The 25,185-nt window shown below is 35.6% G+C and overlaps 1 long non-coding RNA gene across 4 annotated transcripts; it reads left to right on the top strand.

Annotated features, from left to right (window-relative positions):
• LOC139092939 (uncharacterized) lies at positions 1-24,699 on the top strand. Of its 4 annotated transcripts, none has more exons than XR_011544655.1 (4): positions 1-198; positions 1,155-1,646; positions 1,704-1,803; positions 24,646-24,699. It is a non-coding gene; the product is annotated as an uncharacterized lncRNA (long non-coding RNA). The 4 variants fall into 4 exon arrangements; XR_011544656.1 differs by lacking the exon at positions 24,646-24,699 and adding an exon at positions 6,325-7,764; XR_011544657.1 differs by lacking the exon at positions 24,646-24,699 and adding an exon at positions 3,936-4,472.
• The last annotated feature ends 486 nt before the right edge of the window (positions 24,700-25,185 follow it).

Genomic DNA, 25,185 nt, shown 5'->3' with positions numbered 1-25,185 from the left:
TAGGAAAGAAGTTCTGTATTCCGGACCAATTTGTATATTTTTTATTTTAAAATAGAAAAAAGCTGAAAAGTTATTGCCATCAAAATGAACCAAGAAAAAAAAGCAGCTGTGGTGCCGTGCTAAGTGAATAAAGTACATGTAAGGGCACGACACTTCAATTTAATATTTTGTCGGAATGCTCTTATTTGTGTTTTTCGTGTAAGAATATTTAATTTTTTTATCCTATATTTTAAAAGCTAAAGCTAGATCAGAAGGCATCATCCTACAGTTTTTAGTAAAATCAGAACGATTCTCCCTAATAGACAATCAATGAGCGTGCTCATGAGTATACTCAATCAATATAGTTGAGCATGCTCGAAATTGTGATCATGCTCATGATCATGCTCTTTGTCTGTTTAGGTCTAACAGTCACTTTTGTAAAAAAAAAAAGTATTATATGGCACTGATTAGATTGTAATTATGAAATCTCTTTTAAAACCAACACATTTAAGTAGAAAAAAACGTTCACTCCCTCCCCCTTAAAAAGCGAACGTAATAAGTATATCTACGAGATGCATTGCCTAAACAAAGGTTTATATTCACTATCTAACGGAAATAGCAAGTTGATGTCTCTATATTATATCGTTAAAATGGTCGAATTATATGTTAAATCTTGCCAATAGTTCTTGCCAATAGTTTTAGAATTAACTAACATACCTATTATAATTTTCAAAAGCTATAAATTTATTTAAAATAGTTTTAATTGGAAATTAAAATATTAAATAACAATTAAATATTGAAAAAATAGAGCTTGTGTTAAGTCAAATTATCGGCAGTAACTAAAATTACTTTCGTTTTATACAATAGAACCCATACACATAGAATGTTATGGGTAATGTTATAGAAAGGTTTGTAACTTTGAAAAAAAATCTAATCTCTACGATTTAGCTAGATTGAGGATGTTTGTTAATCTAAAACAGTGTTGTCCAAATTATGTGGCACATAATGCCATGCCATACGCGGTTTCAGTCAAGACTTAGCGCCAAAGTGTGCCGTGGCGCAAAAATTTCGGACAGCACTGATGTATACACATTAAACCTTGCAAAAAACAAAGCAATTTTATACCAATTTCTAATAATCAATTCAATCAACTTAAAATATTTGTCAAACCGTAGAATCATTGATACTGACGGTGTTGCTGCTGAAAAATGTAAAGAAAGACGAGAGGCAAGACAACCATCGGAATGAGAAATTAATCGTGAAAAATAACATTATCAAACAATCATAAATCAATCATAAAAGAATAAAAAAAGGCATAGGCAGGCACGACAAAGTCAAGAGTATGAGTAGAATTTATTATACTTTGCATATTAAGACTAAAACTGACATCGCTGCCAGCATAATTTCTAGAATAAATAAATAAATAGACAAGAAAAAATGTGAAAGTAATGCGTTAAGCATAAAGTGACATCACAATATGATTTTTTTTTGTGTGTCTCTTAATAATGAGAAAATATTGAGAATGAGAGGCAAAAAGAATTTTTTAACGTGACATGATGAAAATGTATGATGAAAAATTGCACATTAATGTCGTCTTATGAAGGAGAGAAAGAAATTTTTTCTGATCATCAAAATGAAATTTTTCACATTTTTTTAATAATGAAAAGGTGGGTGATTGTGTGTTGTTGAGTAGATGACTAAAATGTTGTCTCTTCTTTTTTTAGGGATGGAGTGGATATGGAGTGAGGGGATTCTGGAAGTTGAAGTATGATTCCGGACATGGTAGATTGGACTGGATGTGAAGGAAAAATACTCTAAATTAAGGTAAATATTCCCAAAAATTATTTCAAGTGTGTTTAATTAAATTTATAGAATTAGATATTTTGACGTATTAGCTATGGGTAGTTTACTTCTATATGCGAGAGGGGGGTGGGGTCAAAAATCGGTTTCTCGTTATGAACGATCCTTAAGCTTGTGTCAAAGCTTTGAATCTTTACTAAAAACTTGATTGTTTCAGTCAATAAGGGACAGACCTTATTCATGAAATTTTATGACTTTTGGATAAAATTTAATGTAAATTTTGATCCAATAATTATAATATAAACCCTTTAAATTGAATGAAATAATGCGGAACAGAAATGAGATGTCTAATGCTATCCTAGTCGGTTTTAAATTAATTGTAAGAATAATTATTAAATATGACATGAAGGTCTGGTAGAAAAAAATCTGAAAAGACCAAAAATGTGAAAAAATACCAAAAACTTGATTCCTGTATTGTCCAAACTGTATGTTGAGTCACACTGGTGTGCTGTAGAACAAGCTCAAAAACTAGCTTTAAAATCTCCAAAAATAAATTGTTTTTCAGAAAATTTTTACTAACAAAGATCAATTAAAATATCAAGAATATAAGATCTTAAGCTATATTTCTAAAACTTGAACTAATTTCATTCTAATTCAACATAACTTTGAGCATATTTGCTTTATTGATGTCCTCAAGTATAATATATATTGTTGCACAGTCAAAGTGTCGTCATAGCTCAAATTTGCATAGATCCCATCAGGTAAAGAGTTTGATTTAATTGTACAGAAAAACCACTATGGTACCCAAATTGTGATTGGGATTATAATTTAAATCGATTGAATTCAACTCGATTAGATTTAATTGAAATAGCTTCATATCAAGCTAACTTAATTTTTAAATTCACTCCAACAAAATAATCAATTTGAATTGATTTAACTTTGAGTAATGTTGAGGGAATATTGAGGAATTGAATTGTCAATTCTTATTTTTGTTAGTAAAAATTGAAAGATTTCCAGACTTTTTAAGAAAATCATCCAAAATTCGCTTAAAAACCAAACAATTTTACTAAAACTTAATAATTTTTATTAAATCTCATTTCACCTCAAAGCAACAAAAATTCAAACAACGAAAAGCCAAAAAAAGGAATTTTTCACACTCCATCTAAATCAATTGACATTAAAGTCAGATTAAATTTTCTTTTTTTCTTTCTCTTTACTTTACTTTTAATGGAGAGGTATTTTAATTTCATGGGACTTATCAATCTTTTAACATCACATTCAATTCTCATCGCCTTTTTCTGCCATAGATTTTATGGTAACACACTACACTTTTATTATTTGATGGCTTATTCAGCCAAAAGACTTTATAACTTACATCAACATTTATTTAGTTAAGATGGAAATGAAGGATCCTTAAGTGCTGTTAATTTGTTTTACTAATGGACAAGGGGTGAGTGATGGAGGATTTTGGGAAGGGGTTGGCAGGAACTATAATTAAAGTGTTTTTAAATATTAGTGGAATTTGTTAATTCCAGAGTTGCAAATTAGGTGCCTGTGAGAGGCAAAAACTGTACAAATTCTTGATAATTTGTATGGTTTTGTAGGAAAAACCATTTAAATTATCAATAATTTATATGGTTTTTGCCTGTCACAGGCACCTGTTTTGCAACTCTGGTTAATTCTTTCAAAATTTGATGACTCCATCAAATTATTAGTATGGAATCAGGAGTGTATCCAGAATTATTGTGATAGGAAGAGAGGAAGAGGCAAAGGAGGGGGAGGGGAAAGGGGTATTGAAATGTTTTTGTTTAGAATGCAAGAGTTTAAGCTGATTTTTGGATTTTTTTCCTCCAAAAATCATTGAAAAATGAAGAAATTATCCCAAAAAGGAGAGGCCAGACTGACCCCCAAATACCCCCCTCCTCCCTCGAAAATACTCCCCTGCACGAAAACATCGACTATGTCATCCAATCATAATTTAAATCCTCATAACCTACCCCCGGCTCCCTTAGTGATTATAATTTTCAATAATTTTTTACGGTAATATTTATCATCATCACTAATGTCTCCGAGTCATCTCTCCCCCTCCCACTCCATCCAATGGAATTTACATTCTACACATTTACTTAACATTTACGATATTTTATGTATTCAAGGAATTAATGCCATTCACCAAACTACCTCACGCGTTAATAAAAGCAGCACATTCCGTAAATAATTGCTAAGCTCAGCAAGAAAATGACAGCATTATCAAGCACATAATGAACGAGGAAGAAGGAGAAAAACTTTAAAGTTTTAATTGTAAAATATTTTCATCCTCCATCCATTCATTAAGTCTTTAACTTATTTACTTCACATATTTTTTTTGTGTGTTGTTCTTCTTCTTGAAATGGCAAAAGGAGGAAAAGGAAAAAATTTATATAAATTTTGAGTGGATGAGAATTTTTTTGTGCTTGACGACATTTCTCGTCGTTGTCTTACACGCTCATTGAGTCGTGCTGAGTATTTCTTTTTCGGAAGGGTTAAAGAGGAATTCTTTTTTTTTTTTTGATAGATGTGTTTTGAAATGGAAGTTGGGTACATGCTTAGCAGTTTGGGATTGATTATTCTAAACATTTTGCTTGTGCAAACGCTTATGAGGATGTTCTAAATATTTAGGCGTTCAAAAACGTCTTCGAAATCTGGAACAATATTTAAACCCTAACAAGCATGTTCTTGAAGTTACTCATGTAAATCTGCAAGATGAGCAGGCTCGTCAGCGTTGCTCTCAGCTTCACCTATTGAGAACACGCTCTTTGCTTGATAGGAAAAGGAATTGTAGCATGGACGAAAGTGTTACAACAAATCTAGATCCAGGCCAGCTTTTCTACGCTTTGCTCTTAAAGAAATTTCTATGCCTTTGCCAGTTTGTTTTGCGCTGCTTTTTCTGAAATATTGGTCGAAACTAGCGTCTGGAATTTTAAGACAGTTCCTGTTTTCTGTACTCATACCTGTGGTTTTTTGGTGAGAAAATGAAAATTTAGTAAATCGTTCTCACAAATTTTTGCAAACTGTTTTTGACTCAAAATTGATGTGATCTAGATTGATACAAGTTCTAGTCATTTTTGACCTTTTAAAGTCTTATTCTTCACTCCTAACATAACTGTCCCAAGTTGACAAAAATACGACATATCAAGTTGAAGGCAAGTTAATGTTTAGATAGTGACTAGTTCTAACTGTTTTTTGTTACTTCAGGTGGAATTGCCTAAGTCTAAAAATGCGCTTTATTCATCAAACTCAATACTTCTCTCAACTTCCCATGTAAGGGATGATACCTTCCTTCAAAAAAAAAAAAACGAAGTGAATTTCTTTATTTCTTCAGTGAACAAGCTCTCAAACAAGTTTGTAATTTATGCGTCAGTGGTTCCTACAGTAAGCAATAAAGTGAATGAGAAGAAAAAAGAAAGTTTTCTTAAAGAATGAAAATTTTTCTTAGTAAAAAATGTGTCGTTATTCTAAATCATCCTTTTCATTTTTCTTTTTCCATATTTGTATAAATAATATAATTTTGTAACAGCAGCAGGAACAATTTTTAAAGGATGAAGAAATTGTTATGAAGGGGGGTTGGAGGGATGCGGCGCATTTTATTGCTTCATTTGAATTAAATGGATTTTTTTTTGGAGGGAAATTTAGATAAAATTCAAAATTTTTGATTCCATCTAGTAAATTGCGGCTGTCTATCCCCAATCCCAGCAATTTGAGTATTAATGCTCGTTTATGATTCCTAATTCACATCACAAATAGCCCTAAACTACCCAAATCAGCTTCATTAATGCCAAACTATTCCCAATTCTCATGCTCAAATTTATAATATACTGGTATAGACATAATCTATTCCTGATCCATTTTTTACAGCACTTGCTGCTCATTCAACGATTTAAAATTTATTTTGTATTTGAAGAGAGGAAGACGTGCGGAAAAATATTGAATAAATGCGAAATTTTTTCCAAAAAAAATAAAAATTGAGAGATAGAAATTTGTATGCTTTATATCATCACCGATTATCGTCATAATATAAATTCGAATTTAACCCGCACAAATACAAATGTATGTGTGGAGCAGGGGTGTATTTGGGGGGAGCATAGACTTCCAGGGTTTCCTCAGACACCCACTTTTTCAATTTTCTATGATTTTTCAAGTCAAAAATCTCAAAAATTTCTTTAATTTTGCCGATCAATTCCAAAATGTTCAACAGCCCCCACCCCTCCTCTTTCCAAAGATCTCTAGCTTCACCCCTGGCATCCAGTAAAAAATGGCAAAAATTATCTAGCAAATGGATATCTTATGATGAAAAATAGTTTATACTGTTTGAAAATTGATTTCTCATACATAAACGATTATTCACTTTTCTATCAATGATAAGCGAATGAAAAAGAGGAACGAAAAAAAAACTGAGGATGAAGAAATAGTCGAGGAATTGAATGAATGAGTTGAGGAAATGGAAAAAGCGGGTTAAGATAAAAGAAATGTGAAGTAAAGTGAATAATTTATAGTTTCAAATTTCAGTACTATTCACACATATAGACACATACTTATAGAGACGCTCAATTCAATTCACATTTTTCATGAATTCGCTTCCTTGTGATGATTTTGGGGTGGAAATTTGAAGGGATTGATTGGAAATTGAAGACAAAAGAGCTGCTGGAAGGAAGTTGTCGATAGGGACAGTATTGCATTTGATATTGGAAATTGACTGGCGGAAGCAGGCAATAGAACCAGCTGTAGGGGTCATCTGAGGGAGGACATGAATCACAATTGATCTGTACGGCCATCAAAAGATTGAAAATTGGGCAAAATTGTGAAAAAATTTGAGGAATCTGTGGACAAATTTGAGTTCAAATCGGATATAACTGGACACAAATCATGCAAAATTGAGTTAAATTTAGTGAAAAATCAGAAATGTTGATCCTTACTCCACATCCAGCGACACTAAAAATTCAAATCACATTCCCAAAACGTGCTCATTATCCACAAAAACAACAGCATCTCTTTTACCTCAAAATTTCACTGCAAGGATCCAAGAATAATTCCTCATTCATCTCCCTATCTCTCAATTTTGCCACTCAATTCATTTCATTTCATTTTCTATTTTCTAATATGAAACCACTTGATAGTTGAGCAATAAGCTTGATGATGATAAGAGAGCGGAGCTGTTAATGTGCGGAGCAAAAAGAAAATTGGAAAATTGAAAATGTGCATTTTGAATTGAATTTTGTTGAGCTGGTGTAGATTGATTTGCAACAAAAAATATAAAAAAGGAATCAAATGAGTGAAAATTTAAATCTCTCAAGTGGATATGCCATTTATTTAAGTGTAGAGTATGCATTTGAATGATAATTTAGCGTTTTATAGCACAAAATCACTTGATAATGACATACATGTCTACATTTTATGAGCATACAATCATGTACCACAAGACTAAGTCGGTTCATATTGATATTTATCAGAAAATCGTCATTTAAATGAGTTTGAAATAAAAGACAAGCAAAATCGGATGTTCAATGATGCATAAAACAAGAAGGATTTTGACTGTTAAAGGCATATTTTGGATAATGCTTCAATAATATCATCATCATCATCATTTCAGCGTAGTCGCAGACACATAAGCATTTTTTTCTTCTTCCTTCCTTCATCTTTTTCGCATATTCATTCCCATTTCAATTCATCCATAATAAATAAATTGAATATCAATCTATACATATTGAATTAAGTTGAGTTGAGCAATTTAAAACCGAAAAAAATGAAGAAAATATGAGGAAAAATTTCATACTTCATTGATTTTTGATGATACAGAAATAATGAGCATTTAAGTTTCTTGCTTGCTTTTCTGTTCTTGATGTCGACATCCTTTTGCCTTTTAAGTGGAAGTTAGTGGATAAAAAAAGGTGGTTTATGTTGATGAAAAGGGTGTATTGTCAGGCTGGTTTGGACTCTTGATCTTGAAATTTTTATTCTTAACCCGCCATTCCTAATCTAGGTAGCATAATAAAGTCGCTAAGGTACTTGAGCTCGTCGTGTTGGGGTCGTGTCGTAAGAGTGTCCTAACGGCAAAATGATGGCACAACAAAACATGAAATTTGCAGCATGATCTCTAACAGACAAAGAGAACGCTCTTAGGTACCGTAATGGTCTTTCTGTAAAGTAAAAGCATGCTCTTTCCCTGCTAAGAGGAGCTGCTCAGATATGTAACGGCATTAAGTTAAAAATAATGTAAAGATACAGGTACTAACTAGACTCTATCTCATTTGACATGAATGTTAAATCAAAGCATTGATCCATCATTTAGCTTGAATTTAGAGGATAGGTGTAGGAGTGTAGTGGATCCAAATTTTTGTGAGCAAGTGAAGAATGTGGCCGGTTTGTTTCAAATCCTAGCAAATTGAAGAATTTTTCTTAAAAGAGTGGATGTATATTAGACAGCCTGAATACGCGGCTGCCTTTTTACCTCAAATTATTCAATATCTACTTGCAAATCGTTGGGCAGGCCATGTATGTAGAAGCCCAAGTGACGCCCAGTCCTTAAGGTAACTACTTCAGACTTTGTAGATGGCAAAAGATCGCGAGGAAGACCGAAGAATTCCTGGATTGGGTGTGTTGAAAAGAACGCTAGAGTCCTTAATATCCCAAACTGGCAGAAGGTTTCGAAGGATTGAGATGTCTTTTAACATTCCCTACGCGCGGAAATGGGCCTTCGTTCGCTCCAGCCAAGCAAGTAAGTAAGTATTCAATATCTTGTTCAACAGTTCAATGAATTGGGTCTATGTCATGATTCTCATGCATAAATATCATAAATATAACGGATAACAAAACACATCCCTTCAATTAGAATAAAATACAGTACTTATGTTATAGGGATTGCATATATATAAACACGGCATTGCGATGAACCTTGCAATTAAGATTAATTTAAAATATTCCTCAATTTAACATATTTTGCGTCACTACTCCAACCACAGGTTTCATTCTAGTTCCTTTACATCCAATTTTCAAAAAAACGACATGAAGTATATTTGATAAATGGAATGGATAAGGATAAAAGAGTAAGTGATCTGTTGAGATTATTATATTACGGGCGTTTTTTTGTGTATATCCTCAAATCTATATTTGTATGAGTATCATTTCCCTCAACATCGTTTCATCCTCCTCACTCGCAATAAATGGCAAAAGGAAGCAGTGAGATGATTACCATATTGAAGAGAATCTTCTTTTCCTTTTGCGTCATCAAATTTTTTTTTCAATAACTCAATATGATTATAAAACCATGGCAAGTAGACACAAAAATTCTTGCATGATGTTGTTGTCGGAATCAGAATCAGTAAGTAGAAAATAAAGACATTACGATACTTTTTTTATACATTGAAAATCTCTTTGAATTGGAAATTGGTAAAAATTGAGATGGATGATTGCTGAGTAAAGTAGATTTCTAAGAATAGGAATGACGACAGAACAGGAATTGTGTAATCGATTGCAGATATTTAAGAGAAAGAAGTTGACAGATATTTAAGAGAAAGAAGTTGACAAACAAACAGTCAGGGGAAATGGAAGGAGATGAGAAGAGAAATGAAGCAGAAAATGTCCATTTCAGATTAAATCACATAAACACATCATCAATCATGAAGCTGTAAAGTGAATTGTGGAGAAATTTTCTTCTTTCTGGATCAATTAATTTTAATTAATGCATTTCTTTTGTTGTTGTGCATTTTTTTGTGAAAGGGTTAGTCGATGCTATTAGTAATTGATGAATATGATGTAACATCTGAAGATTATGGGAAATTTGCCTTATTTCCAATTATATAATTGACACTTTATGTAATGATTTAACGCTAGTTTTGGATCAATATGAGCTTTGGTTATCAAATTTTGCATGCTTTAGTCAACTTGAATATTAGTAGCTAATGATGTCTCAAGTGGCATTGTCAAGTGACACCCGAATGTCTTGTTTCTGTCACCCGAATGTCATGTATTATATATCATATTACAATAAGCTACTGATTGTCATATGGCTGCCATCTGATTTCCATGTATCTGTCACTCGATTGTCATCTTTTTGTCATTAAAAAACTAATTGTCATGTTGCTGTCACCTGATTGTCATGTGGTCATGCGGCTGTAATCTAATTTTCATGTGGCTGTCACCTGATTGTCATATGGCTGTCACTTGATTGTCATGTGGCTGTCACCTGATTGTCATGTGGCTGTCACCTGATTGTCATGTGGTTGTCATCTAATTGTCGTGTTACTGTCATCTGAATGTCACGTTACTGTCACCTGAATGCCATATATCTATCATCTGATTGTCATGTGGCTGTCATCTGATTGTCCTTTGAATGTTAGCCGATTGCCATGTTGCTGTTCCCTGATTACCATGTGACTACCATCTGATTGTCATCTGACTGTCGCTTGTGCCGATCAGAACAATCATTTTAAGCTCCATCAAGAATACAATCATGGATCCAATTAAAATAATGCAGTAATATTCTTCCTTAATTTCAAAGGAAGTTCTCATACAAGTTCTCTAAGGCTATTCCTGCTTAGCTAAATGAAATTACTTCAATATATCTTTACAACCATACAAATCCCTATAACCACAAAAAGGCAGAAATCAAGAAAGAGAGAGGAAAATTTCTTAAGGAACAAACAAAAGTAAATAATTGATTTGAATTGCAATTATCTACTGAAAATTCAATTTAATTCAATTACTCAAAAAGTCTTTTCTTCAATTTCAATTTAACATTACGTATACCTTTAGATTGCATTTTCAATGTGGTTAAATTTTATTTCTATTGCATTTTTTATTTGCTCAGTTCAACTCAATTCTTGCATAATAGATACTTTGTAGTTTCTTCCTTCACATCGACTACTTCATGCACTAACCAAAACTCCTTACAGCATTTTCTTTTTGCCTTTACTTTCTTGCAAACTTTCTTGGTGTATATTAGAGCCATTTGATGAATTTTGGGTTGATTTTGTTATGTGATAAAACTATGCAGGATATAATTTGTGAAGTAATGAAGTGGTTGACAACATGAATGCCACGGCACACTAGCGTACTGCCAAAAATTTTGGAAATATCATAAACCGTATCTCGTGTCTAATTTCCGTCAAGGTTAACAACCAGATGCACCACAAAAAACGGATTGCCCACCGCTGTTCTGAAGTAAAGTCAGTGATGATTGGATCCAAATGACTTAACAATTTCAGTAGGTTTAGGGTGGCGTCCTAAGATGTCTTGGAAGGAAGTTACTGATAGATATAGTGTTCCATTTGGTATTGTAAATTCGCAAATGAGAGCCAGTGATAGAGTCAGTTTCAGGCGACACCTATGGAAGTTAATGCGCCACAATTGATGGATACGATCAGCTAAGTTAGTAAGTAAGAGTGTTTAGGGTATGTGGTAGTTTTAGAACGCATTTATTGAACTACCTACTCGATCTGCTCAAGCTTTTAGAACTCTATCTGCGGATGTATGTTAGAAATGTTGCATAAACTCCAAGACCCTGCACAACTGTCTTTAATCCATCACTGGACTCGTCCATATCTCTCCAAACCATAACAACACCTAATAGCTTTAAAGTCTTTTAGATAAGTTTAACTTTCAACTCAACTTAATCCCCCAAGAAAACCCCATACTTTAGTCAATATTTTCCGTACCACATCCACCACAAGGGAGACACAAAAAAAGGAAAACATAAATGCATATACATTTATATCATCATAGATACATTGCATGAAACTGGTCAAATAAGTTGTAAGTGAAACCACTGAACCTAATTGTATAAAGAGCACTGAATAATTTATAATTCAAGAGTGAATGACATCATGTATATTGTAAGTACATGTACATGCTTTGTAGATTTCATGTATTGTATGATAACATAAAGCATTATGTTCAACATTCTATTCACCATATTTTATGAAATACAAAAGAGGAAAATGGTCGAGTGAGTTAAGAAAAGAAGAGAGCAAGGCAAAAGCCTTTTAGTTTTAATAAAGTTTGAAGACATATTTACTGTAGATGGGGGGAAATTAGTCAATAAAAGCAATTTAGTAAATTATTTTTTGGATCTATGAGCTTTATATAAGTGATTCTTTGATTTTCAGGATGTAGTGAATATATGTTCTGGTTTATGGATGTATATTGTCTAGTATTGGTATAGCATGACAAACTGACATCATGACTTAGAGGAAGACAAGGTATTGACACTCTTCATCTGCTTTCATCAGACTCATACAAATCTTTCATCCGGACGAAATTTTTGTATGGAGGTGAAGATCCTTTCATCCGGATGAGACGTGTGTCAATGCCTTGAAGGAAGATTAGAAATCACTTAAGTTATTGAATAAAATGGTTAAAGCTTTGTTGATTCAAGCTACATCCAGGAGCGTAGCCAGAAATGCTACCTAAAATCAAGAGGACGTTTGATCCTGTAAACCAGTGATAGACAACCTTTTTTGAGCCACGGTACATCTTGTTGGTTTGCCATGACCAAAACTGCACTTCAAGAAAAACTTGACTTCACACAGATTGCCAATCACAGCTCTAAACGCTCCCAGAATACACATCTGGCCATACTAACTTAATTTCTTACTGGAACCATGCTCCATTGACCCTAGGTTTCTATAAAAGGCCTTCCATTGAGTTTATTGATGTCCTTATCACATGGTTTGTACATATCCGTTTTCGCATCTAACTGACAATCTTTTAGAGTCATCCTACGACATTGGCCACATCCACTCCAAAATCATTTACTTTCGAGGTTCCTTCATTAAAGTGAATCCTTTTTAAAACTTAAAAAGTATGCAAAAAATTGCTTAAATAAAGATTGTTTAACTTTAGTCCACAGATGGACATGACATCCATATTATATTCTCCCTCATTGTTGCCTGTATGCTCTCAAAAGTAAATCCAAAAAAGAATTTTTTTAACCATTTGTTTATTCACTACATTGTGCATTCCTTTGTCATCTAACATTATTGTCTTTTTGTCGTGTAATTTACAATAAATTGTGAATGAAATCTTGCAGGTAAAAATACAAAAAAAAGGAAATAAAGGAACTGGAGTAAAAAATGTGAATTTGATGCACATGTAAAATTGGATAAAGAAACAACAGCAGCAGCAAATAATCCTTTATGATGCATATAAGCTCTGCTCATAACGTTTTAAACCTCGCTTAGTTTCGCGGTAAGCTCTTAAAAGAAAATTAAAAAAAAAAAATGTAAAAAAATAACCCACAGAGATGATAAAATAACATAAAATAGAGAAAATACACAGGAAGTAATATTCAAGTTTCTCTACTTCTACTTCCATTCGTCTCCTCTTTATATTGAGATATTTCTCACTCCTGTTTCGCGCTCGAAACCACAATGAAAAACATTCGTCGTAAGATTAAAAAACAGCGGAGATTTTTTTTAACGTTATTTTGCCGTGCAATTCTTTTGCCATTTTTTTGTGCATTTTATAACATAGAATGAGGAAGTTGACAAGCTTTTTTGAGGTACTTATTGTTCGAGACGCATTTTCAATGACAATGTTATGTATTACCGAATATCACAAGTCGGTTGATCGATCCAAATTTCAGCACTATCAGCACTTCCAGTCACAAGTTGGGGTTACTCTGGGATCAACTATGAAAGACTCTGGTCACGTCGTTCTGGGGCGGAATTTTTTATCTATTGATCAATTTGTGCTATTTGATATTTGAAATTTGAAAGCTGGACTTTATTTTAATGACATATTCTGCTGCTAGGGTTTCAAGTCTTCGAATGAGTATCAGAAATATAGCATCATTTGGGTACTAAATTGGAGATCTAAGGAACATTTTACCTAAACGGCATAGAAACTACCAAAAATATGATTCCAGGCCGACTTAACTCTGATATCAAGCCAGATTTCATTTAATTTGGCCTGACGCTAGAGTCAACCTGACCTACGACCGGATTTAGGCACGTTCCTACGTCCTGTTTTCGTTCGAGTAAGTATTTAATACTAGAGTATCGGGAGTGGCACATCTTCAGAATTTTCAGCTATACATAGCTTCATGTGGCATCACATTACACCCCCGTACCCCCTGATACCCCTCAATTTTCAGCTTCACATGGCTTCCGTTCTTGTATCAGCAAAGGAATAGGGTGTTTGTAATATAGATGGTTTAAGTAGTCACTACCATTACCCAGAGTCTCCCAAGTCAGACAAATCAAAACCATCAACTCCACCAAATTCCAACTAATTCAAGCCAATTGTCCCGAAAGAAAAAAAAAGTCTACACAAATAGGATGAGTATATACGCGACGATGATGAAGATGATGATGATGATACAGCAGCAGCAGCAGCAAAGAATGGCACAGACAGCAGTTCCATAGAAATACCACACACCACACATTCACATTGTATCTCACTGAGTTGAGCTATATGATCAAAGTGCTTGAAGGGATAATAAAGGAAATTGTATTTTATGCTGGCTATTCAACATTTTTTTTCTTTTACCAATTTTTCGTCTACTGCTGCTGCCCTTTTTTCTACTATTATTATTATTATTATCATCATCTGTGCAACTCATTTACTTACTTAGTTTGCTGCACATTTTAATCTCTTCCAATGGTCCTCATTCTCAGTCATCACATCCTGATTTTACATATATATGAACAAAATTTTTGCATGAAAATTGAAGATACACATAGATTTGTACCAATTGTGTGAATGTCATTTAATGGAACATCAAGTTGCTATCTGCGTAAATGTATCCACATAAACTTTATTCATTCAAAAATGTGATGATTGTGAAATGGTCAGTTTCATATTATTATACAGATCAGCATATGATGGGGAGAGACATTTTCTGTGAGATATTGTCCAGTAATTATTGTGATTGTTGCATAATGAGTGCAATTTGAAGAGCACGAAATGCGGATTTTTGAATGTGCGGACTTTACGAGCAATTAATTTCTCTACTGATTTAATTTTTCGAGCGTTGAGGCTTGATTTTTATTTTTTGTAGCGTAAATTGGTCTATTTTTCAGTTGTTATTGATTAGGGACACGAGGGTATGGTGAGTTGTAAAGGATTAATCCTCTGTGAATAGATGTGATTAGAAGTGTTAATGATGTCGAATCTGTTCTTTGGAAATTAATATGGATTAATCTTATTAAGATTTTGATTATTTTTGTAAACAATATAATGAATCCAAATGGAATCACAACGTGAGATTAGAGATTAATCTCTTAAGACATTTGATCGAAAACAAGCGCTGTTAACTCAGATACCTCGAACAGAAAAGTAACATGCTCATGAGTATGCTCACAAAATTGAGAATGCTCATGTATACCTAAGATACTTTATTTAGATATTACATCTAACTCGAATGGACACAGTTAATGTCTAATAGTAGCCCTACTTCTACATACTAACTTTCCTAGTGTTGCATAATAATGGAATCTGAGATCAATTAGGCATTTGTACTATAATATGAAACATGATGAACATGCTTCAGTCGTCCTTTAGTCAAGATTCAAATGCTAATAACTAAATGGTACAAGGCAAGTTATAGAAGCTCACAAAAAATCCCCAAATATGTCCCAGCAATTCCTGACATGAATTTTGAAGTCCCTTTGCATATCTCCAAGCTAATCATAAACTGATGCAAGGATATCCCAGATATTTAGGAGTTATGACCAAATTCGACTTTAGTTTCGTCCTTGAAGCTTCATTCTCGTTTTTTGAAGACCATCATAATAACATATTATCGTTTGAATGAAGTCTCAGCTAGATAATGAAGATTGAAGCTGATATTGTTCCTAACAGGCAAAGAGCATGCTCATGTGGTACTTCTGTACCTATAAGCCCTAAAAGTATAGATTTTATGAGTTTAGGTCCAATTTTGAATGTGTGTCATAAGACAGGAAAGATTGTGCTCTCAAGAGCTTGCTCTATGTAAATATACTAAATAAGTAATAAACTCTAAATAAACTGACTCATTATACTTGTTAATGCAGATATCACTGCGCCTGAACTTCAAATATTGCAGACTGAATCCTAAGGACGGTAATCAGATATTTTAAAATGTTAAATAAAATATTTTCAATTTTATTTACTGCATATTTTATGAATGCCTAAATAAATTTATTATTCTAAATATAAATAAGCTCTCTTATCTATACTTCCTCTACAAAAACAAAATTTATAGATTTCTATATTTTCATTACTAAAATTCTGACTATATAATGTTCACTTCTTAAATTGAATCATCATAATCATCAGGATAAGGCACAAATGACTATTTAAACATGTATTTGAAATTCTTGCTCTTTTAGCACATTAATCATCCCCATCAGCATCAACATAATAATAATTTCATAATGCATATCTACATCCATATATGCATAAATATATTTTCTAGCCGTAACCTAATACACATATAGACATACAGAGAAAAATAGCGAAAATGAAAAAGCAGATAATTCATTTGAAATGAGAGCGGAAGAGGATAGAAAAGCAGCACAAAAAAAAAGCAGGAAAATTTAGAAGAGAGATAACAAAGCAGTGAGCAGCATAAGCGTTAGTCAGAGAAAAAGTGCCGGAAAGAGCAAAAACATACCAAAAATTTCATATTTTTATAATTTTTTTTTTGCAACTTCGTATCCAGTATATTCATACATTTGGGGATTAGTATTTTTCGCTCATAAAAATACTTGATTTATTTTCATTTCATATCTCGCAACATTTTTTTTAGTCTTTCCCTTCCCCTCCTTACTTTTGCTTTGCTACTACTACGGCTGCAGCTTCTTCTTTTCATTTCCTCGGAACTAACAAATCGCAATAATTTTTTCATTTTTATTTCATTTCATTTTTTCTACAACTGAATATTTGCACAGGTTATCCCTCTCACTTTGTGTGCTTATATGAATTGCTTTTTTTTCCATACATATTCTGTGTGTTTAATATTTTAGATTATTCTATAGCAGTGTTGTACAAACTTTTTTGTGCTATGGCTAATCTTAGTGGGGGATTTGGGGAAAGGGGGAAGTCGAAGTCTGACTCTGAAGCTGACCAAATGTCAAGTGCCTACTCGTTGAATTCCTTGTTACCACTGAATGCAAAGGCTGTGCAAAGACCGAGTCCTATCCTGGAATATACACTATAAGCCACGACCGGAACTCCACTAATTTACTTACTTATTCCACTGGCCGTACATGTAAGTTGTAGTCCATGGCCTCTCTCAGTTGGCGTCTAAAACTGGCTCTATCACTGGCTACCCTTTGCCAATTATCAATACTAAGTGTCTCTATTGTCTCTATCAACAGTCTTCTTCCAAAAAACCGCATATGATATATCCGAAAATTTCGACTGCACACAGTGTGAACAACACTGTTTTTCAATGAAAAAATGCAATTATTTTGGAAATGTTTGGTGAGTCAAAGTCTGACATTTCTCGGCATTTGAAGAATTTTGAAGAGGTCGATCAAAACCAGGGACGAAGCTAATTATAGAGCTTGTCCAATTTTATGTAGGTTTAGGATTTTTGTCTTAAAAATTCCTAGAAAATTGAGGATTTTGTCTAAAAAAGTGAAGTTGACTCGAAAAATCCTACTTTTGGTACATCACTTGTCGTATCTAAGATCATATGCTACATCCCGAACAGACAAGAACCGTGCTTATGATTCATAAAATTGATCATATTCAATTAAAGTAGTAATTAGTATGCTCAATTAGGTGACTGTGTTCATTGTCCATTATGGCATGCATCCTTATAATTTACTTTTTTTTTCAAGAATGTAGCAATTTCAGGAATTTAGTAAACCTGAATATCCAGCAAATCAGTTAATCGATCAAAAATCTCGCATCAATCCGGCGTAACTCTGATATGGTCATTGAAATCGAATTTGACATCAAGTCAGGATCATGACGATCTAAAACCAGATTTTAGATCCCTAGTGGTCAAAAATATATTATTAGAACATTACATTCACACGTGAAAACAGTGTGAATATAACTAGACGTCAACTGGACATAAAGTAGTTCTCATGTATTTTCGTCCACTCATGGATCAATTAACCGACTTGTGCTATTCGAGACAGTCTCCAACCAAGAACTTTAAATGTACATGTCGACTTGTCAATTAAACTCAATTAGTGCCTCTAAAAAATAATTCTTCTTATTATCACAACATCTACCTCATTAAAGTACATACTCATTTTCATAAAAACACAAAAAAAAAATATTTGTAAAATGTGAATTAATTAATAATGACCTGAGCATAACCGTCTGGGAATCAAAAAAGAAGGTATGTAAATATAAAAAAATATATAAGAGAAATGAGTAAAAGAGCTTGTGAAACCCCCATGACAAATAATAATTATATTTTTTTTTTTTTATTCTGGCTTTCATTATGATTGCTATATGATATATTCATTTGAGAGAAGTTCGTGGTAGAGAGAAATGAAAAACATTCAGTTCTTTTCTTCCTTTTTAATGTTATTTGAGTAACAATTTTAAGTTGGTAATGATATGGAGCAATATGGAGCATTGGTTTGTCTCAAACTGGACATGGGGTGATACAGTCAGGTCTGCATGTCAGGACGACTTTGATGTTGGAACGGATTTTGCTGAATCTGACTTGAACCAGACTCATTCCGGTTTAGGGACGTTATTTTCCAACTTTTTCACTCAGTGTGCATTTCGGGTGTTTTTTTGTTTGACTGTGATGGTCATGAATGACTAGTTTCGAACTTTTCAGCTGGATCTGCTTGAAACTGCATCGGGACACATTTTTGTGAGAGCATAGTTTAAGTACCAATGGATTTCAAAAGGATTCGGAACGAATACGACTTAGAAATGGCTGAAAATTCGGTACTTGCTTAAGTTGACTCTAGCCTTAGATTTCATCGAATCTAATTTGGAGTCAGAGTCACTTTGGCCTGAAGATAGAGTCACTCTGACCTGGGATCAGATTTGTGGCCATTTCTACATCGTATACCTCCCTGAAGTCAAGTCACTATCCATCCATTTGAACTATATCCTTCTACATACCTCTTAAACCTAAATTAAAAATGCGCTCAATTCCCTTATTCAAAAGAGATTAATTGTCATACTTGACTTAAATATTTCTGATGATGCTGTTTGCTGCTGCATTTTGAGAGTACCACAAATAAAAGAAGATGAAAAAATTAATTTAATTTATGAGGGATTTTTGCTCTCTGTATATGTGGACCCCAAAAAAATATTTTTGTATACTTCTTTTACCTTTTGCATGATTTTTATTTCATTTTCAGGTATTTTTCTGTGGTTTTTCTCTTCCTCTTTAATTTTTTGTGATTAAAAATTTAATTTATTATGTGAAATTTAATAAAATTTTTGCGTATCTTTTTTCCATTATTTTGGATTGATACAAAGTGTCTGACCCAAGAGGACAAAAATACGTTATAACTAGTTAAAGACAAGTATTTGGCCAGCAATATAGTCAGATGGAAAGCATTTTGCAGCAACCTAGGCTCTAAGTCGGAGCATGGTTCAAGTAAGGGAATAAATTAAAAGCAAGAAAATGTCTAGTTGATGACCCGAGCAACACAAATGAAGAAGGTTCCGCCAGGGAGCTCCTAAGGCTCCAATCTTCCATGTGGAGGCCAAATGGCTTCCATATGGCTCCCAAACGGAGTCGGCTTCCATTAGGTATTAGTAAAAGAGGTTAAGGGGAGCCTAAAGGGTCCTTAGTCAACTCAGATGAGCCTCTATAGAAACTCCAAAATAGGATATACTCTTATTCATTCACTTTTTACCTACCTTATTTAGAGCAACCTCATTCAAATAATTACAAATATTTACTCTAATTTCTGATAGCTTCCTAGATTGTTATCACTGCAAATGCATATGAAACAATAGCAACTAAGTTTATACTAATTGGTTTGAATGACAAGAGTACTCTCCATTTATACAAAAATAAAAAAAACGAAACAAAGACAACGAGAGGGTTGCGAAAAAAAGAGAAATCACAAACAAAGCCACAGAAAGTGGAAATTCTTATTAAAATAGAAATGAAGTGAAGGAAGGAGTGAAAATAAAGAAAATAAAATTGTGATCTGTATCACAGAGATAATTCTTAAGAGCACTTAAGAGAAATAAACAATTACAATTATAAACTAGTGTATCGGGTAGAAACCCAATGCGGATATTTCACACCGTTGCATAAAAAGTCTTGCGGGTAGGCCAAGCTTCGCTTGGCAAAAGTAGGAATCAGGCTCCAGAAAAGTAGGCCAAGCTTCGCTTGGCAAATGTTTGAGGTTTCAGGCTCCAGAAGCTTCGCTTGGCAAAAGTTTGAGGAATCAGGCTCCAGCGGGTAGGCCAATTTTGCTTGGCAAATGTTTGAGGTTTCAGGCTCCAGCAGGTAGGCCAAGCTTCGCTTGGCAAAAGTTTGAGGAATCAGGCTCCAGCAGGTAGGCCAAGCTTCGCTTGGCAAATGTGAGGTTTCAGGCTGGGGTAGGCAAGCTTCGCTTGGCAAAATCAAGCTCCAGCGGGTAGGCCAAGCTTCGCTTGGCAAATGTTTGAGGAATCAGGCTCCAGAGTATTTCAAGCTTCGCTTGGCAAATGTTTGAGGAATCAGGCTCCAGAGGCCAAGCTTCGGGCAAATGTTTGAGGAATCAGGCTCCAGCGTTTCGCTAATGGCAAATGTTTGAGGAATCTCCAGCGGGTAGGCCAATCTTCGCTTGGCACATGTTTGAAGGGTCAAGCTCCAGCGGGTAGGCCAAGCTTCGCTTGGCAAATGTTTGAGGATTCAGGCTCCAGCGGGTAGGCCAAGCTTCGCTTGGCAAATGTTTGAGGAATCAGGCTCCAGCGGGTAGGCCAAGCTTCGCTTGGCAAATGTTTGAGGAATCAGGCTCCAACTTAGGCCAAGCTTGCTTGGCAAATGTTTGAGGAATCAGGCTCCAGCGGGGAAGCTTCGCTTGGCAAATGTTTGAGGTTTCAGGCTCCAGCGGTAGGCCAAGCTTCGCTTGGCAAATGTTTGAGGATCAAGCTCCAGCGGGTAGGCCAAGCTTCGCTTGGCAAATGTTTGAAGAATCAGGCTCCAGCAGGGTAGGCCAAGCTTTTGGCAAATGTTTGAGGGATCAAGCTCCAGGGTAGGCCAAGCTTCGCTTGGCAAATGTTTGAGGTTTCAGGCTCCAGCGGGTAGGCCAAGCTTCGCTTGGCAAATGTTTGAGGGATCAAGTCCAGCTAGGCCAAGCTTCGCTTGGCAAATGTTTGAGGTTTCAGGCTCCAGCGGGTAGGCTCAAGCTTCGCTTGGCAAATGTTTGAGGATCAAGCTCCAGCTTAGGCCAAGCTTCGCTTGGCAAATGTTTGAGGAATCAGGCTCCAGCGGGTAGGCCAAGCTTCGCTTGGCAAATGTTTGAGGTTTCAGGCTCCAGCGGGTAGGCTTCGCTTGGCAAATGATTGATGGATCAAGCTCCCTAGGGTAGTTAAGCTTCGCTTGGCAAATGTTTGATGATCAAGCTCCAGCGGGTAGGCAAGCTTCGCTTGGCAAATGTTTGAGGAATCAGGCTCCAGCGGGTAGGCCAAGCTTCGCTTGGCAAATGTTTGAGGAATCAGGCTCCAGCGGGTAGGCCAAGCTTCGCTTGGCAAATGTTTGAGGAATCAGGCTCCAGCGGGTAGGCCAAGCTTCGCTTGGCAAATGTTTGAGGGATCAAGCTCCAGCGGGTAGGCCAAGCTTCGCTTGGCAAATGTTTGAGGTTTCAGGCTCCAGCGGGTAGGCCAAGCTTCGCTTGGCAAATGTTTGAGGAATCAGGCTCCAGCGGGTAGGCCAAGCTTCGCTTGGCAAATGTTTGATGGATCAAGCTCCAGCGGGTAGGCCAAGCTTCGCTTGGCAAATGTTTGAGGGTTCAGGCTCCAGCGGGTAGGCCAAGCTTCGCTTGGCAAATGTTTGAGGAATCAGGCTCCAGCGGGTAGGCCAAGCTTCGCTTGACAAATGTTTGGTGGATCAAGCTCAAGCGGTAGGCCAGCTTCGCTTGGCAAATGTTTGAGGAATCAGGCTCCAGTGGGTAGGCAAGCTTCGCTTGGCAAATGTTTGAGGAATCAGGCTCCAGCGGGTACCAAGCTTCGCTTGGCAAATGTTTGAGGTTTCAGGCTCCAGAGGTAGGCCAAGCTTCGCTTGGCAAATGTTTGATGGATCAAGCTCCAGCGGGTAGGCCAAGCTTCGCTTGGCAAATGTTTGATGGATCAAGCTCCAGCGGGTAGGCCAAGCTTCGCTTGGCAAATGTTTGAGGAATCAGGCTCTAGCGGGTAGAGCATCGCGTGGCAAATGTTTGAGGGATCAAGCTCAGCGGGTAAGCTTCGCTTGGCAAATGTTTGAGGGTTCAAGCTCCAGCGGGTAGGCCAAGCTTCACTTGGCAAATGTTTGAGGAATCAGGCTCCAGCGGGTAGGCCAAGCTTCGCTTGGCAAATGCTTGAGGGATTAAGCTCCAGCGGGTACGCCAAGCTTCGCTTGGCAAATGTTTGAGGGATCAGGCTCCAGCGGGTAGGCCAAGCTTCGCTTGGCAAATGTTTGAGGAATCAGGCTCCGGCGGGTAGGCCAAGCTTCGCTTGGCAAATGTTTGATGGATCAAGCTCCAGCGGGTAGGCCAAGCTTCGCTTGGCAAATGTTTGATGGATCAAGCTCCAGCGGGTAGGCCAAGCTTCGCTTGGCAAATGTTTGATGGATCAAGCTCCAGCGGGTAGGCCAAGCTTCGCTTGGCAAATGTTTGATGGATCAGGCTCCATTCGGGTAGGCCAAGCTTCGCTTGGCAAATGTTTGAGGGATCAGGCAAAAAATCATAATAACCATTGAATTTGAATTTTTGTATGAAAAAAGTTTTTTGCTTTTTTAAAAGCAACGGCTGTTCCTGCCATGCTCAAAATCTAATCAGTTCTTCCTTGGTATAACACCGATCAAATGCAAAAAACCAGAAGTTTCTACGATGTCGCGTTTTTGAGTTATCGTGTACATTAACTTGCTTGTTTACAGAAAGCGAATTTTTCGATTTTCTCGGCAATGCCTCAACCAATTTCAAATCTGTTTTTTGATTATGGTGAAGAATTCCAGGCACAAACTTTTTGCCATAGAACATAACTTGCCATTGTGCTTAGTTTTGCTGGAAAATCCAAAAAACTGGTTTTTCAATCTGAACAAATTCAATACATTCACACGTGAAAACGGTGTGAATATAAAAAATTGTTTCAACTACAAACTGTGAGCTTGTTGACTGAGAATAAAATAAGGATTACAATGACAATGGCAGTGACAATGATGATGAGATACTCGGGTTACTTTTGTGTTGAGAAATGAGAGGTTCTGGTGAGGAGGAACTGTGTAAATCATGTAAAATTCAAGAAGTGAAGATGGATCATTTAAATAAGTTTTTGGCATCGGCGAAGCCAGAAAATTTAACGGGAGAACCTGACCAAGGAAAGGCGAGCTTCAAACCCCTTCTTCCGACTACGCCCGTGATTTTTAGGTACTCTTACTTACTTACTTCGCTGGCCCTTCAGATCAACTGTGATCCTCCCTGAGATGTCACATAAAGCTGGTTCTGTCACCGGCTTCCGCCTGCCAATTGCCAATACCAAATGCAATGCTGTCTCTATCGACAGCTTCCTTCCAGGAGTTCTTCGGTCTACCATGAGCTCTCTTACCATCCACAAAGTCTGATTTAGGTACTTTTGAGGTACCTGAGTTTTAAGTTCAAAAAGACTATTTCGACTAATCGGTCACAAATTTCATACCTGACCACAAATCCGAAACCTGGCCACAAATCGGATATCCGGCGGATATGACTCTAGCTTGGTACCAGACACGACTAAAACCCAGCACCAGACCGACGAGACTCTGATTTGATGCCGGACTTGGTTTAAATCTGGGACAATACCAGAGTAGGGTTTCTGAAAAACCGCGTTTTTTGAAAACCGCGGTTTTGCGGTTTTCCAATATTGCAAAAACCGCGGTTTTGCGGTTTTTTGCGGTTTTCAATTTTCATACAAATGTATGAAATTTTTTACAACAATTTATATTTGGAGTTTTATGCATAAAAGTATCAAATTATTCTATTTTGATTGTTCTTACCAGATTTTAGTCCGTTTTTTAAGTTAATAGAAAATTTAAATTTATTTTTGAAAAATTTTGTTCAAAAATTTATATTTTGTGGATTTATGAGAATTTTTCCATACAAAGTTCTGAAACTGCGGTTTTTCTTTCAAAACCGCGGTTTTTTAAAAACCGCATTTTAGGGTCAAAAAGTGCGGTTATGCGGTTTTCGGAAAACCGCTTCCAGAAACCCTATGCCAGAGTCACGAGAGTCAGGCACCAAAATATGCATGATCACAGTGATATTAAAGATATCAACCCAATGAATGACTGTCAGGATTAAAAATATCATCCATTACAGCTACAGCAACAATAAAATCAGTTATTCAATATAAATAAATTTCAACCTTCTCATTTCCAAGCAAAAATAAAACAAAAGACACTGACAAGAATTGCATTATGCAAATTCATCCCATCTACTTATTTACAAAACATTTCCACTGCTGTACAAGCAGCATAAAAATTTCATTTATATTAGACTTCCATCAATTGAAGTGTTGATTATTATGATATCAACTTACTGCAGGAGCTATGAATTTATGAATGCAAACTTCTTAGATAAACTGTACAATATTGATTGCAAATCTCTACAATATGCTATTTTTTTTCAATTGTGACAATCGTATTGTGAGATATTTCCGTCATCAAACTTTATTTTTATAGTCAGATTTATAATATAAATATGGATACATATTTTTACTGATATTTTCTTTCCTTCTTCTTCCTTCTAGGAAAGCTTTCGAAAGGAAAACTTGGATAACTTGCAAGGTGGGGAAATTCGGGAAAATCTGGAGGCTACATGTGTCTACATATAATTTTTTTTAATAAAAACGGCATAGAATTGGTCAAAAATCCGTCTCCAGGCTCACTTGCCCTAATAATCAAAAAGGCCCCCGAATAGCCGTCACATCCTCACAGTAACATACCCACAGCGTTGCCGTCACGTTGACGCTACGTCGAAAAAAGTGTTACACTGTTCTGGCACCAAAGTAACGCTATCCTTTAGACAGATTTTTAGAATTTTCATCTAAAAAGGAACCAGAAGTTCGAACTATCAAATTTTTGCCACCTGAAGTATGCCCATGTACTTCGAGAGATTGACAGCTTATCTAAATATCCGACCTGATCAATTTTGTCCCATTGCCTCCCTGTCAATTAACAATATCAGATTACATCTTACACTGTATTTAAAGGATAGAGAGTGTTGACATCTGCTGTATTTTTGCCAGGACGCTGCTTTTCTGTTCGTCCTTGTTGCTGTGTTTCGACAA

The sequence above is a fragment of the Chironomus tepperi genome, unplaced genomic scaffold, assembly GCF_022539635.2.
Source record: "Chironomus tepperi strain 1889 unplaced genomic scaffold, CSIRO-AGI_Ctep_v1 contig_316, whole genome shotgun sequence".
Classification (NCBI taxonomy): Eukaryota; Metazoa; Arthropoda; class Insecta; order Diptera; family Chironomidae; genus Chironomus; species Chironomus tepperi.
Note: the sequence above shows the minus strand (reverse complement) of the source record. Positions and strands in the feature narration are given on the sequence as shown.